The sequence below is a fragment of the Poecilia reticulata genome, chromosome 5 (genome assembly GCF_904066995.2).
Source record: "Poecilia reticulata chromosome 5, P_reticulata-male-v2, whole genome shotgun sequence".
NCBI classification, from domain to species: domain Eukaryota; kingdom Metazoa; phylum Chordata; class Actinopteri; order Cyprinodontiformes; family Poeciliidae; genus Poecilia; species Poecilia reticulata.
This window is the reverse complement of record NC_088834.1, coordinates 2,421,696-2,428,419: the sequence shown is the minus strand read 5'-3', so window position 1 is coordinate 2,428,419 and position 6,724 is coordinate 2,421,696. Positions and strand designations below refer to the sequence as shown.

At 43.8% G+C, this 6,724-nt stretch overlaps 1 long non-coding RNA gene across 1 annotated transcript; it reads left to right on the top strand.

Annotated features, from left to right (window-relative positions):
- The first annotated feature begins 439 nt into the window (after positions 1 to 439).
- LOC145551614 (uncharacterized) lies at positions 440 to 4,137 on the top strand. Its single transcript, XR_014087483.1, has 2 exons — positions 440 to 903; positions 1,151 to 4,137. It is a non-coding gene; the product is annotated as an uncharacterized LOC145551614 (long non-coding RNA).
- The last annotated feature ends 2,587 nt before the right edge of the window (positions 4,138 to 6,724 follow it).

Below are 6,724 nucleotides of genomic sequence, written 5' to 3'. Positions count from 1 at the left end.
TTTTTTGGAGACCCGACACCTACGTCCTACCAAGGCCCTGGCGCATGACTTGCAATGACAACAAGACCCAATGTACCATTGGGCTGGCAAGGAAACCATGTCAGACAATCCCGGGTTGGGAAGATTACTGCAAGGAACATTATGCGGATGAATATGACACCCATGCATCTGATGTAGTTTGGCGAAAGATTGCAGGGACATGGCGAAGAGCGATCGTAAGGGCAAAAACCTGCACTGATGCGATTTTGGGATACCAGCTACAAAAGCGCAAGAAGATTGTAGGTCTCCCTGTCCCTGCCATCCCCGACACTCTCATAGCCATCGCAGAAGGCCATGCATTCCGGAAAAGTCTTTGCGACGGAGAAATGGACCCTGGGTTTGACTGGGTTGGCCCCACCCTAATGAGTAGGAGGGCCCTACTTTAACCAAGTCGGTAAAAACAGACGAGAGGGTCTGAATAGCTCACTTGGGAGACCAACTCTTAGGAAATAGAGTTGGGAGCGACTGATGAGGCTTGTCAGCCGCGACCCTTGCAGTAACTGTACAGCGTGCAGGCGAGGGAAAAGCTTCCACTGAGGCTGAATAGCTATATCCAGGAGGGAAGCCAGTAGCCAACCTAGCCTAGACCCATCCCTGCTCTAAGGTACCCTGAGAGGCTTTGGGGGATAGGCGACTCGGAGACAAAGAGACCGAGGAGTACGCCGCAAGGTCGTACGTCCAGAAGATGTAAGTAATTTCACAAGGAAGTGGTGAAATGCATCTGGAGCTCAAGGTCGAGCATCTGAGCACACGCATGAGGGAGCTCATTGGCGTGGAAATGACGAAGTGGACTGCTATGTCCAACAGAGAAAAATTGTCTTTGTCGGAGCCGAGAAGTGGGACAATACTCCCAGAGGACGGGAGGTCCCAGAAGAGTACGTGGATGAGGTCGTACGGAGCGTGCATGAAGCCCTTGGACATGCAGGCGTACGGCCTACCCGTAAGGAGCTGGATGAGCATGAGCTTTGGATCCCAGTGAAACAAGTCCAACGCGTGCTACGGGGCTGTGAGGTATGTGGACAATACAACGCAGGCCGCCGAGGGCAGCGGTTGGAAGGGTTGTTCATCAAGAGCACATTACCCGGGGGTTCAATCTGCATGGATGTAGCAGGCCCCATGGATAACAGAAAAGAGAGGTGAGGAGTACCTCTTGGTGCTGATGGACATGGTGTAACAGTGACAGCTGAAAAAGAGCAGGTCTTCCCCTGCAGAGGAACTCTGTTCACGTCACAGAAAGCCGGAAGGCGAAGGCACTTCTCTTTTTTGCCCAGAGAGGGAAAGAGGAAGTTGCAGTTTACAGTGTCATTGAAAACAGGACAGAAAGTTTGGATTAAAGATCAAGATCGGCCTGTAGTCACGGTGATCAAGTTGAAATTCAATGGAATGAATTTTGTGAAGCAAGTACTGCAATGTAAAAAAGTATTACTTATGAAGAAAGGGGTCCACGAGGTCAGTGTTCAAGCCAGTTCTTAGCTAAAGCGAACCAGAACATTGCAAGAATCAAGCATCATGCCATCCTGTGTTAGACTGGCTACTATTACAGGATGATTGCCATTCAAAGAACAACTTCAAGGCTTAGGACTAGGAGGGCCCTGAAGAAATTGGATTATGCTAAAGAAGAACTCCTGTCACAAAAGGATGGATTAAACAGGAAAAGGGACTGAAGTCGTGAGGAAGGAGTGGCGTCATAGACAACCACCAAGATCAATCCTGCAACAAAGTGTTGAAATCACACCCAACACCTGGAACCAACCTGTGGACTTCACAGAGTCCTGCCTGACAGAGTCCTGTTGCCTCCGACAACTCCAGTAACCCTTTAACGACCCCAGCGATGGAAAAGGATTATGATTATGGATAAAGCGTCATGCTGCTTATGCTTTTTGTTTTGCTCTACTGAACACCCAGAGTTTTTTTTTTATTGAGGGTTTTTGCCCATCACCCTGTCCCTAAGGAATCTTCCACATCCTGAAGAACCAACGCTTCATTCAGCTGAGGATTTTTTGTCACTATTAAAGGATCAGAGCGACCTGGGTTCTCTTCAACATTCGTCACTTCCTGAGAGACATCAAAACTCCAAGGAGGGGGTGTCAAAGAGCAGTGGAGTTTGAAGACTGCTGAGCCCTTGGTGACAACTGAGAATCTGCATCTTCACATCCCAGGCTGCTGAGGCCTTGATGACAACTGAGGATCTGCATCTTCACATCCCAGACTGCTGAGGCCTTGGTGACGATGGAGGATCTTCACATCCCAGACTGCTGTGGCCTTGGTGACGATGGAGGATCTTCACATCCCAGACTGCCATCTTCTCTTTCCAGGGGATGAGGACGTAGACCTGCAGGAGGGTGTTGGGTTCCCAGCATGTGAAAGGTCTGACCTCGCGGAGGGGGTGTCGAGAAAAGTCGAGCTCATCCCACTTCCCCATGCTGGAGATTTTAGTTTAATAGTAATAATAAATAAAATTACCTTAAAATTAATGACATAGGTGACATCAAGACCCAACAATAGAGTCAGACTGTAATAAAATGAATCTGGTTGTGTGTGTTGTTATTGTGTCCTGCAAACTTTGCTTTAATTCTACTTTTTTATATTTAATCATAAAAAATCATAGTCAGGCAGAAAGAAAGTCATGAAACAGGAAAAGCTGATTTCCTTAATAAAGGGGAAGTTTCTGTCTTGCATCAGGCTAAAAATAGTTCAGACCATTCCTTATTTTAAAGCATTAAAGGTTTTTAAAGAATAAAATCTAAACATTTTGAGAGATTGGATAAAACCCACAGTAAAATACTTAAAATAATGACTTATAATTATGCCAATAATTAATATTGGTTTAACCAGTGGTTGATGTTGGTTTGATTATAAGAATATTTACACTTACTCTTACACTTGTGGAAGTACTTAAAGGTGAAACAAGTAACTGTAATTTGGTATCAGATAATTACAATAATGGGTTATTATTGGGTTCTTTTCAGAAATGTCTGTAATAACTCACCTTATGATTATAATAAGAGTAACTAATAAGTTATGGTTATTATAACATTATAAATGAATGTTAAATCAGAGAAACTAAAAGGTTAGAAATGTGATTTTGACATTGAACTTGAAAAGGTGTAAAATGTTGTAACTGTAATTAAAGGTCACTGATGTTGTGTTGAAGGTAGATGGTAGGTGAAAGGTCAGGGGAAAAGAGGAACTGATAGGAGAACGGAGAAGACTAAAGCCTTATTGCTAAACTTCAACTTGCCTAAGAAAAGGTTGGGCAGGAAACAGAGGTAGGAGGAACTGTTGAGCAACTTGGGGACATTAGAACAGACATCAGGTCATGAGGTCTACAGGGTGATGGATATGAGATCATCTGTCCAAGCAGTCAGCCAATGAGAGGCACAGCAACAAAGCTAGCCAATGCAAACGCACCAAAAGGTGGATAAACCCTTTATAAGGTGGGTGCAACAGAGGAATCTTTGGTTGGATCCTTCAGGCAGCTTCGAGCCAAGACGGAGATGGACAAAGAACTCTGCAGCTGAAGAAGAGCCGGGGCCACAGAACCGAAGACTGTTCTGCACATGGGGACCAACCCGTTAGCCCCGCAACATGTGGCTTCAAATCGCACTTCTCTCAACAGCTGGGTTTAGACCCCCAAAGACAAAGACCAAGGCAAAGATGAAGATAAAGACAAAGGCAAAGAACAAAGGCAAAGAGGAAGAACTGGTGTGTTCCTTCCGTGGGACCAGGAAGATCGTGAGACGAGGAGAAGGGAGCTACAGAGCTGCAAGACAAGAAGCTGAGGACCGCTACGCGCATGAGGAAGTCACCCTGATGCCCGAGACCTGCTGCTCTGAGTCAGTACTCTTCCTGTACTGGGAACCTCCTGCTGCTGCAACACCTTCTTCATCATCAGGCCAGTTCTGGGGTTCAAAATGCCAAACTCTGTCCGTCTCTCTCAAAGTTTCCCTTTTTTAGTTCTCAGTGTCAGCATTAGGGAAAGATAGGCTAGATTATTGATTTTACTTATTTGATTATTTCTGCTAGTGAATTAAGCTGTACTGACCCTTGCAAAATTGCCTTACTAATAAAATAATTAGCATTTAAGAAAATCTAAAAGATGTTGTGGACATTCAATTAATGAGTCACCTTAAAGTTCTTTGATGGTTGTGAAATAGCTATGAAGTTTGATTCTGGGAGGAAAAAGTAGAAATGTTTTATAGGTTGCTTTTAGCCAAAACTAAAACAACACCCTTGGGACTCGCCCGAGTCACTAAAACCAACCTGGTTCAGTAACAAGTGCAAGTTGTAAAAAAGAGAAAGAGCGACCGTTAACAGGTGTGCTCTGTGAAGCTAGTTGGTTGCAAGCTACTCAATCTGGCTAATTCACAGGGTGAAAAAGGGTGGGACATCTGGAGGGGGAGGTCGTTAGAAACCAGGCTAGTCTTTCTCGATGCCAGCTTAAACAGAGTTTACTCAGTTCTGAACAGGGTAAAATCCCATCAGATTTAGAAAACTCAAATTACCCGTTAGATGGAGAGCTGGCTGCACATCTCCCTCCTCTGAGAAGGGGAAGTAGAGTGAGAGAGAAGGGGGGGGAGGTGTTGCGCAACAACAATACACACACATATAGTCCAAATGGTTGAAGGGCATAGAAACACACAGGTCCGTCACTGGCCTGTTCACTTTGATGCTGTGTGCAGTGTTGATTTAATAAAGTCAATCATCCAATCAGGATACAATCTTTAGATATCCTGAGAGAAGAGATGTGTCCTGGTAGGTGTAGACAACCATTCTATCTGTATGGCATCACTGAAATGCCAAAAACACGACGCAAAAAAAGACCCTGGGCTGTCGCACACACGTTTCATCTAGAAGTTAACTAAAATGACTTCAAAATGGAACTGAATGGCAGAAGGGGCTTTTCCACCTGGCGTTAAAGGGCTCAATGTCAACAGTTAGGAAGCTGGCATCCGGTTCTGTGCTCCCTGCTGTGACAGTATCGCATGTCGCCTCTACTTAACAACCTCCTCCATCACTGAGCAGCCATCACCAAGGTGACACCAGGAAGCTGTTGCTGTCGTACCCTTGGCGACTGTCAGTTTTGTAGCCCATTGTTGTATCTGCAATGCCAACAAGCCGAGAGGAAGCAAAAGAAGGATGAGTTGGACAATTTAGTCCCTACAAGATTTAAAGAAATGGGGTGCTGTAGTGGCGCAGGAGCAAAGCACAACCCATGTATTGAGGCCTTAGTCCTCATGCCGGTGGTCGCAGGTTCGATTTCCGGCCTGGCGACATTTGCTGCATGTCTTCCCCTTCCCTCATGACCCTCTTTCCTGTCAAACTACTTTCAAATAAAGGTCACTAGAGCCAACAAAACCTTTAAAAAAAAAGATTTAAAGAAATGCCTCATGTTTGAGCCCAGCTCAACAGAAAAGAAAAGGTTGTGAAATAAAAAGGATTTCACAACAGGCTTCACAAAGACTTCAGCGCTGCGTCAACAACAGATATCTCTGCAGGGATCAGCAAATAGCTGCTTTTGTGCATGTGTGTGTTTAAAGGGAGTAACTCAAGCAAAAGACCACCACTCTAAATCAGCAACAGAGTTTGTGCATTTATAGTTGTGTCTGTAAATCCAGTTATAATTCTGAGAATAATAACTGGGGTACATTTACTACAACAGCTATCAATCTCCATTGAACACATTTTAGACACTGAAGTCTGTTGCGGCCTCCCCGGCTCCAGACCCCTCCCCCACCACCACCATAATCTGCTCAACCGCTTTTCCCTCAGGAAATATATCAGTGGTGGAGAGAGGCTCATTCACAAGGTGATAAAATAATCAATTGAGCCAGAATGCCACTTTTTAAAATATCTGATCTAAAGCAATTCGTCCCAATTTAAACAGGATATGGATTCACCTGTCAGAAACTGGCAAAATTAGACCAAATAGGTATGTTCAGGTAATTACTGGGATGAAATATTAAGACTTGAAATGTCAGTGGGATAATACAAGCCCATTCAGACATCGTCCAGATAGCTTTTGTTAAAATGTACTTTATCTTTCTTCAAGCTGAATTATGAATACCAGTCAGCCGATCAATCAGCACAAAGCCTGTAAGATCAATCACATTTACAACACCCTTAGCCGTCGAATAAAGATGAGCTGCTTTCACAGAAAAATCCAACCCACAGGGGGAGAGACTGAAAACCACACGTTCACCTCCTCCTCTCTGTGATACGAAAGACAAAATGTTTCATCTTCCCCTCATCAACATTTTGAGTTGTCAAGATTTAAACTAAACTGCAACATACTAAAACACATTAATATTTTTGAAATTTCCCTTATTTCAAGTATTTGTTGTTAAAAGATGAGTGTTTCAGTCTTCAATAATATCAGACTGATAAAAAGAAATGCATTTTAATTTCCTCCATGGAGGCTAAATGAGGTCACATCTTATATATTATTGCTGGTTTGTAACCTAATAAAGACATTGATGTTACAAAATAAATGTGTTCACAATATACAGACGCTCTTATTAACATGCCAAAGTCTATTAGAATATATTTTCTAGCCAATATTTGCCCATTCAAGCTTTATTGCCTCCTTTAACTACGTGTTCCTGCCTCTAATTTTTGTTTTTGTAGAAGTCACAGCAGGCCCAGCATATCTTTTGAGGTCTCACATCTTCCTGGAAGGGCACAT